At 42.2% G+C, this 16,870-nt stretch overlaps 1 non-coding gene across 1 annotated transcript; it reads left to right on the top strand.

Annotated features, from left to right (window-relative positions):
* The first annotated feature begins 3,186 nt into the window (after positions 1 to 3,186).
* Positions 3,187 to 3,293, top strand: LOC114174766. The gene has a single exon (XR_003602728.1). It is a non-coding gene; the product is annotated as a small nucleolar RNA R71 (small nucleolar RNA).
* The last annotated feature ends 13,577 nt before the right edge of the window (positions 3,294 to 16,870 follow it).

Below are 16,870 nucleotides of genomic sequence, written 5' to 3'. Positions count from 1 at the left end.
CCTTTTCTTTCGGTTGCCTCTCTTCTATAAAGGGGCAACCGAAAGCCTCTTTGCATCCTTCATCAAAGATGAAGTCAACATCCTTTTGCAGTAGGTTGGACAGTGGGAGGTCCTTTTTACTGAAGTCTTGAATGAAGCGCCTGTAAAACCCTGCATGGCCAAGAAAAGAACGAACCTCTCGCATAGAAGAGGGGTAAGGGAATTGTGAAATAATCGAAATCTTGGCAGGGTCAACTTCAATGCCCTTTCTTGAAATTATGTGCCCCAATACTATGCCTTGTTGTACCATGAAATGGCATTTCTCAAAATTGAGAACAAGGTTAGATTGGATGCATCTATTTAAAACTCTATCCAAACTATCCAAACATGCATCAAATGAGGACCCATACACAGTAAAGTCGTCCATAAACACCTCTATGCATTTTTCAAGAAAATCCTGAAAATGCTAAGCATGCACCGCTGGAATATGCCAGGGGCATTGCATAGGCCAAACGGCATCCTCCTATAGGCAAAAGTGCCAAAGGGGCAGGTGAATGTGGTTTTCTCTTAGTCCTCATGTGCAATGTGAATTTGAAAATAACCAGAAAAACCATCAAGGAAGCAATAGTGGGACTTACCTGCCAAGCACTTAAGCATCTGATCAATAAAAGGCAGGGGGAAATGGTCTTTCCTGGTTTCTTGATTTAGCCTTTTGTAGTCAATGCAAACTCTCCAACTATTTTGCACTCTTGTTGGAATTAGCTCCTCTTTTTCATTCTTGACTACAGTGAGGCCTGTCTTCTTTGGAACAAATAGATGAGGCTGACCCACTGACTATCAGAAATGGGGTAGATGATCCCAGCTTGTAGAAGTTATGTCACCTCCTTCTTTACAACATCTGAGATGACAGGGTTGAGTCGCCTATGTGGCTGTCTCACTGGCTTTGCTCCATCTTCCAACAATATCCTGTGCATGTATGTTGATGGGCTAATACCAGGGATGTCAGCCAATGTCCATCCAATTGCCTTCTTATGCTTTTTGAGAACATGCAACAAGCTCTGCTCTTGTTCAGCAGTGAGGGAGGTGGAAATGATGACAGACAGTTTGTCCTCCTCCTCTAAGTAGACATATTTGAGGTTGTCTGGCAAAGGTTTCAACTCTGGAGTGCTGGATGCTGGCTGAATATCAGGAACCAGAGGGGAGGGAGAAATGGGTTCCACAGCCTGTACTGGAGCATAATAGTCAGATGCATATGTACTTCCTGCAACATGGTTAGTGCAATTTGATTGTATAACATTAAAATCATATGGTACAGCACCCAGTGAGTCAAACTCAGCTGATTCAAATTCAACATCATCCACATCATAATCAGCATCAGAATCAAGAACATCAATGCATGCAAATTTAGACAACTCAGACAAAGATGAATGTTTTAATGCGTGGAAATCAGAATTAAGTCCATCAACAACATCATCAATAATATCCACGTGAAATACAAAGTGATCCTCAGAAGGATGTTTCGTGGCATGCAGAATGTTAAATCGCATAATAATATCATCAAACTCCATGGACAAAGTACCTGCATGGACATCAATTTTGGTTCGTGCAGTTTTCAAAAATGGTCTGCCTAAACTGATTGGTGCAGAACCATGTGAAAATCCCTCTTCCATATCAAGAATGTAAAAATCAGCAGGGAAAATCAATTCACCAACACGAACCAAAACATCATCAACCAAACCTACGAGGTGGGCAACACTTTTATTTGCCAACTGAATCACCACACCCGTAGGTTGCAGGGGTCCAAGAGAAAGAGATTTAAAAATAGATAGAGGCATTACATTTATTGAAGCACCAAGATCAAGCATAGCATTTTCAAATTTATTATTACCTATGATGCAAGGTACACAAAATGTACCTGGGTCCTTGCACTTCTCAGGAATCTGAGGAACAAATTTACCTATCAATGCTGACACATTTCTCCCCATGCTGATCTTTTCGTTTCCCATTAGCCTCCTCTTGTGCGTGCATAGCTCCTTCAAGAACTTTCCATATCTGGGAATCTGTTTAATGGCATCCAACCGAGGTATGTTCACCTCCACCTTCCTGAATGTTTCAAAGATCTCCCTATCAACCTCTTCCATCGTTTTGCTTGGAATGGCTCATGGAGGGAAAGGAAGAGGTATGGAAGGTGCAGCAGTAGAGGTGGAAGGCGTAGAAGTCACACCAGATGTGGAAGGACCAGCTGCATGAGCATCACGCTTTCTTTGATGTGTGGCAGCAGGGTCAACTTCCTTTGAAGGTGTAGTCTCAAGAGTGGGAACTTCAATGTTCTTCCCAAACCTCAACGTGATGGCACTCACGTTTCTCGGGTTCTCCACCGTTTGTGATGGAAGGTTGTCAAAATTTTGAGCCTGTGCCTGGTTTAGCTGAGTGGTCATTTGCCCCATTTGATTTGTCAAACTCTAGATTGAGGCCCTAGTCTCCTGCTGGAATTGCATACTTTGAAGGGTCATCATCCTGACTAACTCCTCCAATGAAGTAGAAGAAGAAGGTGCAGGTGCTGTAGCAGGAGCTGGTGTGGGTACAGGTGGAACAGGAGCAGCTTGTGGTGGATGTGCAACTCTTTGTTGTGGAGGTGGTTGAACATTTTGAAATTGTTGGTTCTACTACTGTTGGTTTCCCTGGTTTCCCCATCCTGGATTATATCTGTTTGTTGACAAATCATGGTTCTATTGTTGATGTTGGGGCCTATTGTTGTTGAAAATATTAGTTGCATAAGCCTGAGGGGTATCCACTGGTGTAGAAGAAGAAGCAGCAACAATAGCAGCAGCAACAGCAGCAGCAACCTGTTGTTGCAATGTTGGGCAAGAGTCTATAAAATGATTAACAGATGTACAAAGGCCACAAACTCTTGCACTTGGAGCTCTTTGATTAGAAGCAAGTTGATTGACTAGTGAGGTAAGAGCATCAATCTTACTTTCCAACTTCTTCGTATACTCGGCTGCCCTTACATCATGGACACCTCTAACAACTATGGCATCACTCCTTGTGCCAAATTGTTGAGAATTTGAAGCCATGTTCTCTATTAGTTGCCTGGCTGTAGCTAAGGTTATGTTACCAAGAGCACCACCACTTGCGGCATCAATCATATTTCGATCCATGTGGTGCAGGCCTTCATAAAACTACTACAGAAGGATATGTTCAGAGATCTGATGGTGTGGGCAGCTTGAACAGAGATTCTTGAACCTCTCCCAGTACTCATAGAGGGTCTCCCCAGGTTGCTGCTTGATGCTAGAAATTTCCTTCCTTATGGTTGTTGTCCTTGAAGCAGGGAAGAACTTGGCAAGGAACAATCTCTTCAGGTCATCCCAGCTCGTGATGGACTTGGGTGCAAGGTAGTACAGTCAGTCTTTCGCATTACCCTCCAACGAATGAGGGAAAGCCTTCAAGTATACAGGGTCCTCCTGGACATCTGCGGGCTTCATGGTGGAACACACGACATGAAACTGCTTCAAGTGTTTGCACGGGTCCTCACCTGCAAGACCATGAAACTTTGGCAACAAGTTGATTAAACTAGTTTTTAGCACATATGGAACTTCCTCCTCAGGGTATTGAATGCATAAAATATCATAAGTGAACTCTGGTGCAGTCAGCTCACTCATGGTTCTCTCATGAGGTGGAGGGGGTTGAGCCATGTTATCAGTATGAAAATCAAAATGCTCAGAATAAACAGTATGCTCAGAATGCAAGGAATGAGGAGTGTTAGGAATATGATAAGAATTAGAAGAGTCAGGAAAAGTCACTGAATATTCAGCATGCAAAGATGGATTCCTAAGATTCCTACGTCCTCTATGGAATGTCCTATCAATCTCAGGGTCAAATGGTTGTAATTCACTTAGGTTTCCCCTAGTCATTCACCAAAAAACATTAATTCTAGTGATATTGGCATAACATAGGGTATAACTACAAGTATACTCAAAAAAACTCCAAATGACTTGAAAATTGGTAGGATTGTCCTTTCAATTCTCAAACAGACCCACACAAAAAATCAGATCAAAACTCAAAGTACAAGTATTTTTAAATTTTTTTCAAAAGTGGAAAAAAATGAAGAAAAATCACAAAAAACATTGCTGAGTTTGCAAACTGGAAAAGCAAGTTCTAACAAGGTAGGAAATGAAATTCCACCCCAAATGCATATAAAATAATAGTGATTCTGATAACCAGAGCAAAAGTTATGGTCCTTTGAAGTTTGACTAAAAATCAGTCCAAATTTTTTTTGAATCTCTCAACTTAGATCATACCAACTGCTCCAGCTATTTTTCCCATCAAGTTCAATGTCTTAGAAGTGGGGGGAAAAATTTTCAAGTCAAAACAAGCACCGTAGCTACCAGAAAAAAATCCATAAGTTAAATACTAGATTCGGACACTATTCATGCACTATTCACTACACTAGAAATGACACTATTCAAGCATGCCGCGACACTATTCACTACACTACACAGAAACATACAGGAATGGAAACAGGCATTGAACTTAACAAAACATTAACATCACAATGAACATATACCAACTCAACCACACTTGAACTACACACACACCAAAACAATGAACACAAACACACTAAAAATTTTACTTTGAACAAAACGATTGGTCCCCGGTAACGACGCCAAATTTGATAGAGGCCGTACCCCACCAAATTAAAACAGAATAAATGCAATATATAAAAGTGAACCAAGTCGTCTCCCAACGACCAACATTTTCATTCAAAGCTTCAATTTCCAGATGAACACAACAAAACAACACAGGGGCGGGTTTGACAAATTTACGGATGCAACACACAATTGAAAACTTAAATGCAGATGTCTAAAATCAATGTAAAAGCAGCGTTGATTCCTTGCTTCAAATGAACATCCACCAATCACAGATTACAACTCAAAATGGTTATATTAATTCTCATGGAACTGGAATTAACTACTAAGCGCAAATTAACTCGAACTCAAGTGCAATTAAGCAAAGCACACATCCATGAATATGCTACAGTTCACTAAGCATGAACACACAATGATTCCACTCTGCAAATTAAGCAAAAATAGAATGGTTTCTTCATTTAAACCCAAACGCAAATTCAGAATTGAGTGATTAACATAACTCCACCGAACAAAACACTAATCTCAAGGTTTCAATCCATTGTTTGCAAAGAATCAACACATAAACTTAGTTCCTCATGGAATCTGAATTAGGGTCCAACATAAATTTTGATTCAAACATCTAAATGAGTGCAAATTGATGCAGAAAACCTAAATTGGTGCAGGAATCGAAAATGTGCAAGGAAAGAAAACGTGCAAGAACGAAAACAGCAACAAAAAATAAGAATACTTCAATATAAATGATACCCAAGGTGTAGAAAACGTGAATACAAGTTCAATGTGCTGTCCAAGACTCATAAAACGTGAAAAACGAATGTAAAACGTGAAAAATTAGCTTGTGCCTCCATGGGTCACTTTCCAAAGCTTAAAAACATCAAAAATGGAGGTTTGAGAGAGTGTAGAAGGAGAGAAAGCGGCTGGTGCATGTTGAATGACCTAAAACTCGTGGTCACCTCACCCCTTGCCACTGGTATTTACAAAACTACCATTATGAGCTACAAAATTACAAAAATGCCACTGTGGGCCTCAAATGATGGTCCATTCACTCTACTGACCTGGAAATGACATGGAAATGATGTGGAAATGATGTGGCGACTCTCTTCAACTGAATATTGATGTCTAAGCTCCAAAATTGCTTCACCCAAATACCTAAAAATAATTAAAAAAATAAAAATTAGGTCAAATAATGTGAAATTAGTCCAAATTCGGAACAGTGGCCCAATAAAGCCCAACAGATGAAAAACACTCTAAAGATGAACAATTAAGCACTGATCAACTGTCTAATGGGTACACAAAGGCTAGTGGAATGGAAGAAAATAATGACTCATCAGCTGCCCTTCGCATACCACACCTTAATCAGGAAATGATACTTCAATGCATGGCATTTACTCTCAAACCCGGCTCCTTCGCCAACAACGTCTACCTCCACCCACCCGCCTCCATGCATGAATTGAAGCTTTGCTCCGAGGACTGCATCCGCATGGAAGAGATGCAAACTCTCCATAAAAAAATTCTGCAACGACTATACACCCTCTGCAACAACTAGGGGTGGCAAATGGGCCAGTCCGGGCCGTTTTGGCCCAGCCCGTATGTGGCCCGTCAAAAAACGGGCCAGGACGGGCTGGCCCGTCAAACAGAAACGGGCCAATAGTCACAACCCGTCCCGTATAGGACGGGCTAACGGGCCGGGCCGGGCTGGCCCGTCTAGTTTTTTTTTAATTAGTTTTCAAATTTTTTTAATTAGTTTTTAAATTATTATTAAAGTCATATTTAATCAAATAAAATATTATTTTAACTTTTAATTGATTAGTTAATGTTTTTAATTAGATAAGTTAAAATAATTATTAAATTTACATATTAAATTATTCAATTATAACTAATAATTCAAACTTAATTTGTAGGTGTTAATGATTTAAATTACAATACTATTATATATTTATACATTTAAAATATATAATCTAAAAAAATAATCTTTTTAATTATTTTTATTTTATTTTATTTTTTTAAAACGGGCCAACGGGCCAGGACGGGCTGACCCGTACTTTGGCCCGTCAAGTTGACGGGCTGGACGGGACAGGCCAGAACGGGGTGACGGGTTGAAATCTTCAACCCAGCCCGTTCCTTTTAGCACGGGCTGACGGGCTGGCCCGTTGGGCCCAGCCCGTTTTGCCACCCCTAGCAGCAACCCCCCTACACAACCTTCCCGGCCTGACCCTAAACCTAGAGAGCCCCGACAACCCCGCTTCACTAGATACACACCCCTAAATGTCCCTCGATCCTGTCTCCTTGACGAAGCCCTACAAACTGACCTCATACCACCACCACGCAAGTCGACCACTCCCCCAAATGCTGACATGACTAAATATTGTCGCTATCATCGAAACAACGGCCACACCACAAAGGAATGCAAAGCACTCCAAGACAAGATTGAAGAATTGGTTCGTGTTGGCCACTTCTGCCGCTTCATCCATAGAGACGACCACTCTCCATGATTTGATCACCCCTCACGTTCTGACCACCGACGCCCTCCTCGCGATTCTCGCTGCGACAAATGTCCTAGGCAACCCACCAACCGCGACCCTAACCTGCTCGCACCGATATCGCCCCAACTGACCCCCCACTACGCGACACATTAACACCATTTCTGGTGGCTTCGCTAGTGGGGGATCCACCTCATCAGCCAGAAAGAGACATCTCCACCATCTACAATCCATCAACCACATCACCCACTCCCACCACAGACGCTGCATGCCCCCCAAAACCTTCACAGACGATGATTTCCATGGCCTCGATCACCAGTAGGATGACCCCATGGTCATCAAGGTGGAGTTGGAAAATTATGCCGTCAAGAAGGTCCTCATTGACCAAGGTAGCTTAGTTGACATCCTCTATTGGGCAACATACCAGAAACTACAGCTCCCTACTACCGCTGTGGTTCCATACGATGAACCCATATATGGTTTCTCAAGGGCAAAAGTCTCCACCCGCGGCTACATCGACCTCCACACTATCTTTCGTGACGGCACTCAAACCAAGACAATCCCCATCTGCTTCCTTGTCGTCGATGCGCCTACATCATATAATGTCCTTCTCGACTGGCCATCCCTCAACACTCTTGGTTCAGTGGTATCCACATCTCATCTAGGCATGAAATTTCCATCCCCGTCCGGCGATATCCTTACCATCCACGACGACCAATGGCTTGCGCGTGAATGCTACATGGCCAGCTTACGCCCACAACTTCCCATTCTTCAAACCAATCATGTTGAGCGTCCACTCGGCTCTAGCATAGCCCTATCTGGAGATGATTTGGACCCCAAAGTAGGTCGAGATGCCCGCCTCAAGTTGGTCGATGAAACTACACCATTGGAACTCCCTAATGGACGCACCATCAAATTGGGCACTAACTTACAACTTGCGCAGCGCGAAATCCTTGTGCCTACCCTCATCAGCAATATTGACCTCTTTGCCTAGTCCGCCGTTGACTTACCCGGCGTTGACCCTCAAGTCGCATCCAACAAACTCTCCATTTAAAAAGATTCCAGGTATGTCTCCCAAAAGAAACGCAAGCTAGGTGACGAATGCCAACTAGTAGCTAAGACTAAAGCCGACAAGTTGCTCAACACAGGGTTCAACGAAGAAGCCCATTACACCACCTGGCTCTCCAACGTGGTATTGGTCAAGAAAGCTAACGACAAATGGCGAATGTGAATCGATTACACGGATCTTAATAAGGCCTGTCCTAGGGACGCCTACCCCTTACCCAACATCGGCTGGTTAGTTGACGGTGCAGCCAGTAACAAAGTTCTCAGTTTTTTGGATGCATACTATGGTTACAACAAGATTCCAATGGCCGCATCCGACATGACCAAAACAACCTTTATTACAGACGACGCCAACTACTTCTACAAAGTTATGCCATTCGGTCTCAAAACCGCAAGAGCAACGTACCAGCGATTAATGGATAAGGTCTTCAGCCACATAATGGGAAAATGTGTCGAGGTATACGTTGATGATATGGTCGTCAAATCCCTAAGTCATCACCAGCACGCTCAAGACTTGTCCACCGCCTTCTCCGCATTACGACAGTACAACCTCCACCTCAAACGCAAAAAGTGCGTCTTCGGCGTCGACCGTGGTAAATTCCTCAGTTTTATGCTCACACAACGCGACATTGAAGCTAATCCTGAGAAATGCAATGCAATCATTGAGATGCGAAGCCCCAGTAGTGTCAAAGAAGTGGAACGCCTCATTGGTCGACTAACCGTTATATCCTGTTTCCTCCCTAAATTGGCCAAACAAACCCAACCCATTATTCAACTGCTCAAGAAATCATCCAAATTCATCTACTCGTCTACATCACCGCCACGGATTACACCATAAGCGCTGCGCGGTCCAGGAGGTCGATGGCACTCAACACCTTGTGTACTTTGTCAGCCAAACCTTGCAAGATCTTGAAACCAGATACCAGATGGTGGAGAAATTAGCCTTGTCCTTAGTACACGCAGTGCGACGCTTACGTCCCTATTTTCAAAACCACAACATAATCGTCAAAACTGATTACTCTATCTATAAGATACTTCAAAAGCTAGACATTGTCGGTCGCATGTCGTCTTGGGCCATAGAGTTATCCGAGTTTAACATCCATTAGAAACCCCACGACCCCATCAAAGCTTAATGTCTTCTAGACTTCGTCAACAATCTACAACAAACCCCTGAAGAGGACCAATGGACATTGTACGTTGATGGTTCTTCAAACCCAAAAGGAGCAGGTGTTGGTATCATCTTGGAAGGCCCCAACGACATCCTCATCGAAAAATCCCTTCACTTTGCCTTCAGAACATCCAATAACCAAGCCGAGTATGAAGCCATCCTCACCAGCCTATCCCTCGCCCGCGATGTCGACGTCAAAACGCTGACGTGGAAAACCGATTCCAAACTCACAGTGGGACATTTAAATGACGAATTCCAAATCAAAGACCCCACCCTCCTACAATACTATCACCTGGTTCGAAATGTTATACAATTTGCTTTCGAACGAGTCTCCATCCAGCACATCCCCCGATCCGAAAACATCAGAGCCAACATATTATCCAAACTGGCCAGCACCAAGCTAAAAAGCCGACATTGATCCCTCTTACAGCAAACACTATCCGCCCCTTCCACAACAAACACTTGTCATACCCTAACCCAACACCAAGCCGACAACCGGACAACCCGCTACATCCAGTACATCCGAATCGGTAACCCCCCACCTGACGCCAACAAAAGTTGGCTTGCTAAAGCCGCCAAGTACACAATGATAGGCGATGACTTATACAAGCGAGGATATGGCCAACCGCTTCTCAAATGTGTCACGACCGAATAAGCCCAGTACATCATTAAAAAGTTACACGAAGGCATATGCTGTTGGTATCACGCAGCGGAATGTTTAAGCGTTTGGACAAAAACCAAGAGGGGGGTGAATTGGTTTTAAGTAATAAAATTAATACTTTAAAATTTTTCCAAAATTTATTGATTAAATCAAATATTAATTTCTTTAAACACAATAATAGATTAAGTAAAGAGAAAGAGAAGAAGATTGAACACAAGTATTTATACTGGTTCAGATCAAAAGACCCTACGTCAAGTTGTTAATCTCTCAAGAACGAGATTAACTAAATCACTAACAAATAACAGATTACAATCAAGTAGTAAAAGTGTAAGGAAAGAAAACACCTCTCTTGAACACATAAGAGATGAACACCTTTCTCTGAATCACATAGAGAACCTTGACCTTTGCTTTCCTAGCAACAGAGCAGCACTCAATCTCCTAGAACACCTCTCAGGAAAAGTTATCGCTCTACTCACACTAGGTTTTTCAAAGCTTCTTTTGAACAAATAATCGATTATCAGACGTGATAATCGATTATTCCAGTGCTTTCTTGAAAAAATTGGTTCAGCTCAAGATAATCGATTATCCTAAGTGATAATCGATTATCACTTTGATTTTTCGAGAAATACCAGAATTTTCTTTGTGCAATATTGATTCTAACTATTCTAATTACACTTTACAAGATAGCTTTAAACATAACAACACATCTTCTTCATATTGACTTCCAAATGGCTTTCAGGCTTCTTTTATCATCATCAAAATCTTGCTTCAGCATTTAGACTTGTATTGCTTTTGCCAACATATGCAGCTATCACTCTGGCGCACGAACCATGACTACCAGAATCCTCTGTGCCGGATACTTCTAGCCGACAATGGAGGTCGATTGCCACACTTTTGTCAAAAAATGTATACCCTGCTAGAAACATGGTAACCTCATCCATCAAAAACAAGAACAGCTCCATTCTATACTATCCCTGTGACCCTTCGCAAAGTGGGGAATGAACATTCTCAGCCCTTTTCCCAGGGAAAGGCCAAGTAAAATTCCTTATAGTAGCCATCGACTACTTCACCAAGTGGATAGAGGCCAAACCATTAGCCACCATTACTACCCAATAGGTCCAACAATTCGTTTGGAAAGATATTATATGCCAATATGGCGTCCCATATACGATCATCACCGACAATGGTCGATAATTCATAGACAAAGAACTCGCTAAATTCTATACCCTTTTTCCCTAGGGAAAGGCTGAGTAAAATTCCTTATAGTAGCCATCGACTACTTCACCAAGTGGATAGAGGCTAAACCATTAGCCACCATTACAACCCAACAGGTCCAACAATTCGTCTAGAAAGATATTATATGCCGATATGGCATCCCACAAACGATCATCACCGACAATGGCCGACAATTCATAGACAAAGAACTCGCTAAATTCTATACCGGCCTAGGCATCAAACATATAACCAGCTCTGTTGAACACCTACAGACTAATGTACAGGCCAAGGCAGCAAACAAAGTCGTACTAGTAGAACTGCACAAATGGTTGAACAACGCCAAGGGTCGATGGCCAGAAGAATTAGTGGAAGTGTTGTGGGCCTACAAGTGTACCCCTCAATCAGCAACAAACGAATCTCCATTCAGCCTAGTATACGGCGCAGACGCCATGATACCAGTCAAAATTGGTGAACCATCCCTACGCCAATAACTGTACGACCTAGCTCAAAATCACCAAAACATGAGCACCCACCTCGACCTCCTATCTGAAATCAGAGAAAAGGCCCAGATACACAACTCAGTTGCCAAACAGAGAGCGACCATAAAGTATAATGCGAACTTATGCCCAAGATCGTTCACAAAGGGAGACTTAGTTTGGAGAATGGCCCGTAGTGCAAAAAAGAAAGATGGCAAGTTCTCCGCCAATTGGGACGACCCGTACCAAATACGCGAAGATGCCGGAGGATGAGCGTATAAGCTTGAACAATTATCAGGCGAAGAGATACCTAATACATGGAATGTGTACCATCTCAAGTTTTATTTCAGTTAAGACATCTATTATACCGAATACTTGTAACCTTGGGTGTACTCTTTTTCCTCACCTGGTCTTTTTTCCCTAAGGAGGGTTTTGGCCAGGGAGTTTTTAACGAGGCATCTCGAACTTCATGAATAAAACAAAGGGTTGTTAACCTCACGTCTACTCCTTGTACTTCAACTTTAAATTGTTCTAGTTCCCCACCCTTACCACAAGTAAGCGACCTGGGTCGAACACCCTTAACTTAATTTTAAATCATTTAAGTTTCCAACCCTTACCATAAGTAAGCGGCCTGGGTCGAACACCCTTAATTCAACTTTAAATTGTTCTAGTTCCCCACCCTTACCACAAGTAAGCGACCTGGGTCAAACACCCTTAGCTTAATTTTAATTCGATTAATTTCCCCACCCTTACCATAAGTAAGCGGCCTAGATCAAACACCCTTAATTCAACTTTAAATTGTTCTAGTTCCCCACCCTTACCACAAGTAAGCTGCTTGGGTCGAACACCCTTAACTTAATTTTAAATCGATTAAGTTCCCCACCCTTACCATAAGTAAGCGGCCTGGGTCGAACACCCTTAATTCAACTTTAAATTGTTCTAGTTCCCCACCATTACCACAAGTAAGCGACCTAGGTCAAACACCCTTAACTTAATTTTAAATCGATGAAGTTCCCCACCCTTACCATAAGTAAGCGGCTTGGGTTGAACATGATTAATTCAAATTTAAATTGTTCTAGTTCCCCACCCTTACCACAAGTAAGCGACTTGGGTTGAACACCCTTAACTTAATTTTAAATCGATTAAGTTCCCCACCCTTACCACAAGTAAGCGGCCTAGGTTGAGCACCCTTAACTTAATTTTAAATTGATTACATTCAACATCCTTACCACAAGTAAGTATCCTGGGTCGACCACCTTTAACTTAATTTTAGATCATTTTAAGTTCATCACCCTCACCACACGTAAGCGGCTCGGGTCCACTACTCTCATTAACCAACAAACGTTGGTAATACTTATCCAGGTAAATAGGTATAAAACGTAGCATATAGCATACATAACAACATTACCCAACAAGCGTGTTCCTATCACGTATGCTATCGTCAACAATCATAAAACAAATATATCCACAATATGCATCACATTAAAAAGCAATGAAAAATATTGTACAGGTTATTACAGACTTAGGATTCATTGTGAATAGAAATAATAAAACTACACCCTAAGCCGCTTTGTTGTCGTCACCACCCACGATCGCTCCCGCGTTCATGTTCTCATTCGCCATGGTCTTCTCTACCTGCTCCTCAGGGCTGCTCTCGGCTTCATTGATGAGTTGGCCGTCCACCACATCTTTATTTACATCAAACCTCAGATCCGCCACATCCACTTCCTTACAGAAAAAGGCTGCCTGCCTCACCCTTTTCTAAACCCATTTATATGCTCTTGGATGATGCAGCTTTTCAGGTCCTCGAGCTCGACTTCTAGCCCTTCATGTTTTTCCTTCAGCTCATCATAATCCACCTCAAGGTCGGCAATCTTCCCTTTAAATTTTTCCTCTGAGTCCAAGCAGCCAACCTTCCAAGTCCTCAACCTCTTTTTCTCCCCCTTCCACTCTTCCCTCTCCTTCTCCCACGTAGCCTTTTCTTCCACAAACTTATCAACCTTACCTTGCAGTTCCTCCAACTTGTCACGGTTCCCTTCCTTCAGCTCTCTTCGGTACAAAGACCCAACTCGATGCCCCAATATTAGTGCCTTGCTGCTAAACTCCACTATCGTCCTCACTAGATGGTCTAGCTTCATGCTATCTATTGAATTAATCAGCTTCTTATGCATGGTGATCTCAATATCCTTCCTAACATTCGTCTCCGGCAGCTCAATCAAACTAGCTTCTAGCCCTTTCGCACCATTGGACGACCCCTGCCCTAGCAAAGCAGCCCTCACTTTCTTAATATCTTTGCCTCTGCCAAGCCTAGCCGTCAATTCGACTTTCCTCTTTGTGACGCCATGCACATGTACCTCCACCAATGACTCTTGTAAATTTGGAACTTCAGTGTTCCCGGCAGCTTTCGCCTTAATCGCCTTCTCCTTTCGTAGTGCTTGGAAGAAGGTCAGATTTTTCTTCCCAACTTGAGCCATATGTTGTTCATTGTACACACCAAATGTCAAATAGTTAACTTAGACACATTGAAACATTTGAAATCACAAATAGATACCTTCAATTCAATAATCGGATGAACCGAATTATAAACCCTAACTAAGCCCTTAGTGGACAATCTATCTGTAAACTTCATCAGCACTTCCACCACCTCCCTATCCGCCGCCGACAACTCATCAGCATTCATGTCCTTATATCGCCACGGGATACCCGTCCAACTAAAAGGAAATTTAGTACTCCCATCCTTGTTGAAGAAATACGACCTCCCTCCCTCCTTCACCACCACTTTGAAAAACCCATCCTTGAAGTGTTTGAACGATTCAGTAAACGCATCCAGTCTGCTTATACTCGGCCTGCTCACTAAAGATAACCATGTTGTTGGTTGTCGTGGCCTTGTGTCATAGAAGTATAAAAACACAAGGGGAGAAGGCTACAAATACAACGACTGACAAAGGACACGGAAGGCCTGCAGAGACGCCCAGCTGTTCGGATGTAGTTGGGTAGGCGCTACATTTAATAGGGGGAGCACCCCCATAGCAAAATCGTCTAGCGGCAACCTCACATGCAGTTGCGAAAAATGACACATGTACATGTAGAAGAACTTGTCGGCAACTCCTTCTTGCCCATGGCAAACGCGCTCAACAGTACTCACTCGCTCCAACGATACTATATCACGGTCCACGTCCCTCGCTATGACAGGAGTACAATTCAGCCATGAGTTTAGTAGCCTGGACCATCGGAACAATGACGACTGGTTTCAAACGTCAACCGCAACCCAATCATAACTGGCCTTCGTTGGTCAACTACTCTCCGCTATCTCCCAGGAGGGTCTTCCCTCACTTCAGTTATCGTCTCCATAGGAATTCTCCCCACCCCAACCGTTGGGCTAACACTCCCCTAGGCGGCTTAGCAAATACACCTAGGCAGGTGGATAAAACACACCAACAATTCTCATCTCATCCTTTACCACTATAGATACACCAACAAAGGCTGAGGGACTGGTGTACTACACCTAGGCGGCTTAGTCCGACAATAGCCATAAGACTCGTCCATATAGCTACCAAGGACACAAATAATCACCATACATATGCCAAGCAAATGAAAGTAACCAGCCTAAACCGCTATTAGAGCAATCGGTCTAGGCCACTAAAGAAGTAGACAGCCTAAGCCGGAATCTTGAAGAAACTAAACGAGAACTTAGCATAGCGTTACCACCAAAACCCGTAAGGCCCGCGATAATCGTGTTAAGTGGCCTGGACTAAGGCTCAGGCCCACCTAAGGCCCAAATAGAGGCCCAACCTATGGCGTGGCCAGACATAATTAATAATCTATAGATATGCATGGACCCTAGTAATTAAAGGTACGCATTCGTTACTCCCTTAATTACGAGATTTGACTTTTTGAGAGTTTTTTACTGACTTGAGCATCAGAGTCTCTTCCACAGGTAACCCCTCTCGGGTCCAAACTGGTCCAAACCGAGATACCCACAGATGGCATATGGCAGCAGGGAGGAAGCCTACTGAGGAAAATGTAGATTGAGGTAATGTAACGCTTATGTCTAACATATCTTATTTGTTCTCCACAGGAACACATAATATTTGAATTATTTATAATTAAATTTTTTTCATTTTTTAATTTGAATGGGATAATTTGTAAAACCTAATTTTCTTTTTATTAATATGTTTCATTAAAAGAAACCCAGTTAGCCTTTCACGCGTAAAAAGAAGAACTTTGTCTTCCTCTCATGAACACTCTCTCAACGTTTGCTCCTCTCTCCATTTTAGCTCAACCTTGATTCTTTCCACTTCCCTTCTGATGTTCATCCTTTCTTGTAACATAGCTTAGAATTGGGATCACTACGGAGTCCTCTTCAAATCCAATTAAATGTTTTCTTCCCCATGTAAGTTAAAAATCCAACCTCCGTCTCCTTTCCTATTTTATGGTTTTTACTTCCATTTAGATCATCATCAGAGCCTCATTTTCCCCCTTATGTGTTATTGTGTTTTGGCTTCTTAGGTTGAATTGGGGTTTTAGTGCTCATATTCCCTTAGGCCAAATTCCTTGTCGCTCAAGTGAGAATTTCTAGCTTAAGTGAGAAAAACCCCTAAAACACTTCTTATTTTTGTTTAATTCTAGCTTAAGCTAGAATTTTTATCTTAAACGAGAGTTCTTATCGCTTAAGCAAGAATCTCTAGCTTAAGCGAGAGTCCTTGTCGCTTAAGCGAGAATATCAAGCTTAAGCGAGAGCCCCTGTCGCTTAAGCGAGAATTTCTAGCCCAAACGAGAATGCTGTAGAATTTTTATTCCTTATTTTTAACCTGAGATTGATTAAGTTAATTTTAAAAATATGTTGTATGAAACTATACATGAATATTATGGTATTTTTGAGACTTGACTTAATTTGTTTTACATGAGATATGGGTATTCTAAGATAACATGTGAAAGTTGTGAAAATTTCATGTATAAATTCCTTTGGTGGTAATATAGTGTATGTAATGATTTATGAATTCAAGTAAGGTTACATCTTGACACTCTAATGAGTATTCAGACTCACATAGAGTAAAATGGTTCATGTGGTGAGAGTAGTATAAGGTCCTAGTCTAAGGGAGGATAATGACCTTAGATGATCATGAATTAACCTTGTGTGTGGTAGGGTGAAACTCATTGGCAATTGCTCTGTAGAGTAA

The sequence above is a fragment of the Vigna unguiculata genome, chromosome 2, assembly GCF_004118075.2.
Source record: "Vigna unguiculata cultivar IT97K-499-35 chromosome 2, ASM411807v1, whole genome shotgun sequence".
NCBI classification, from domain to species: Eukaryota; Viridiplantae; Streptophyta; class Magnoliopsida; order Fabales; family Fabaceae; genus Vigna; species Vigna unguiculata.
The sequence above is the reverse complement of the archived record's forward strand: the minus strand, read 5'-3'. Positions and strand labels throughout refer to the sequence as shown.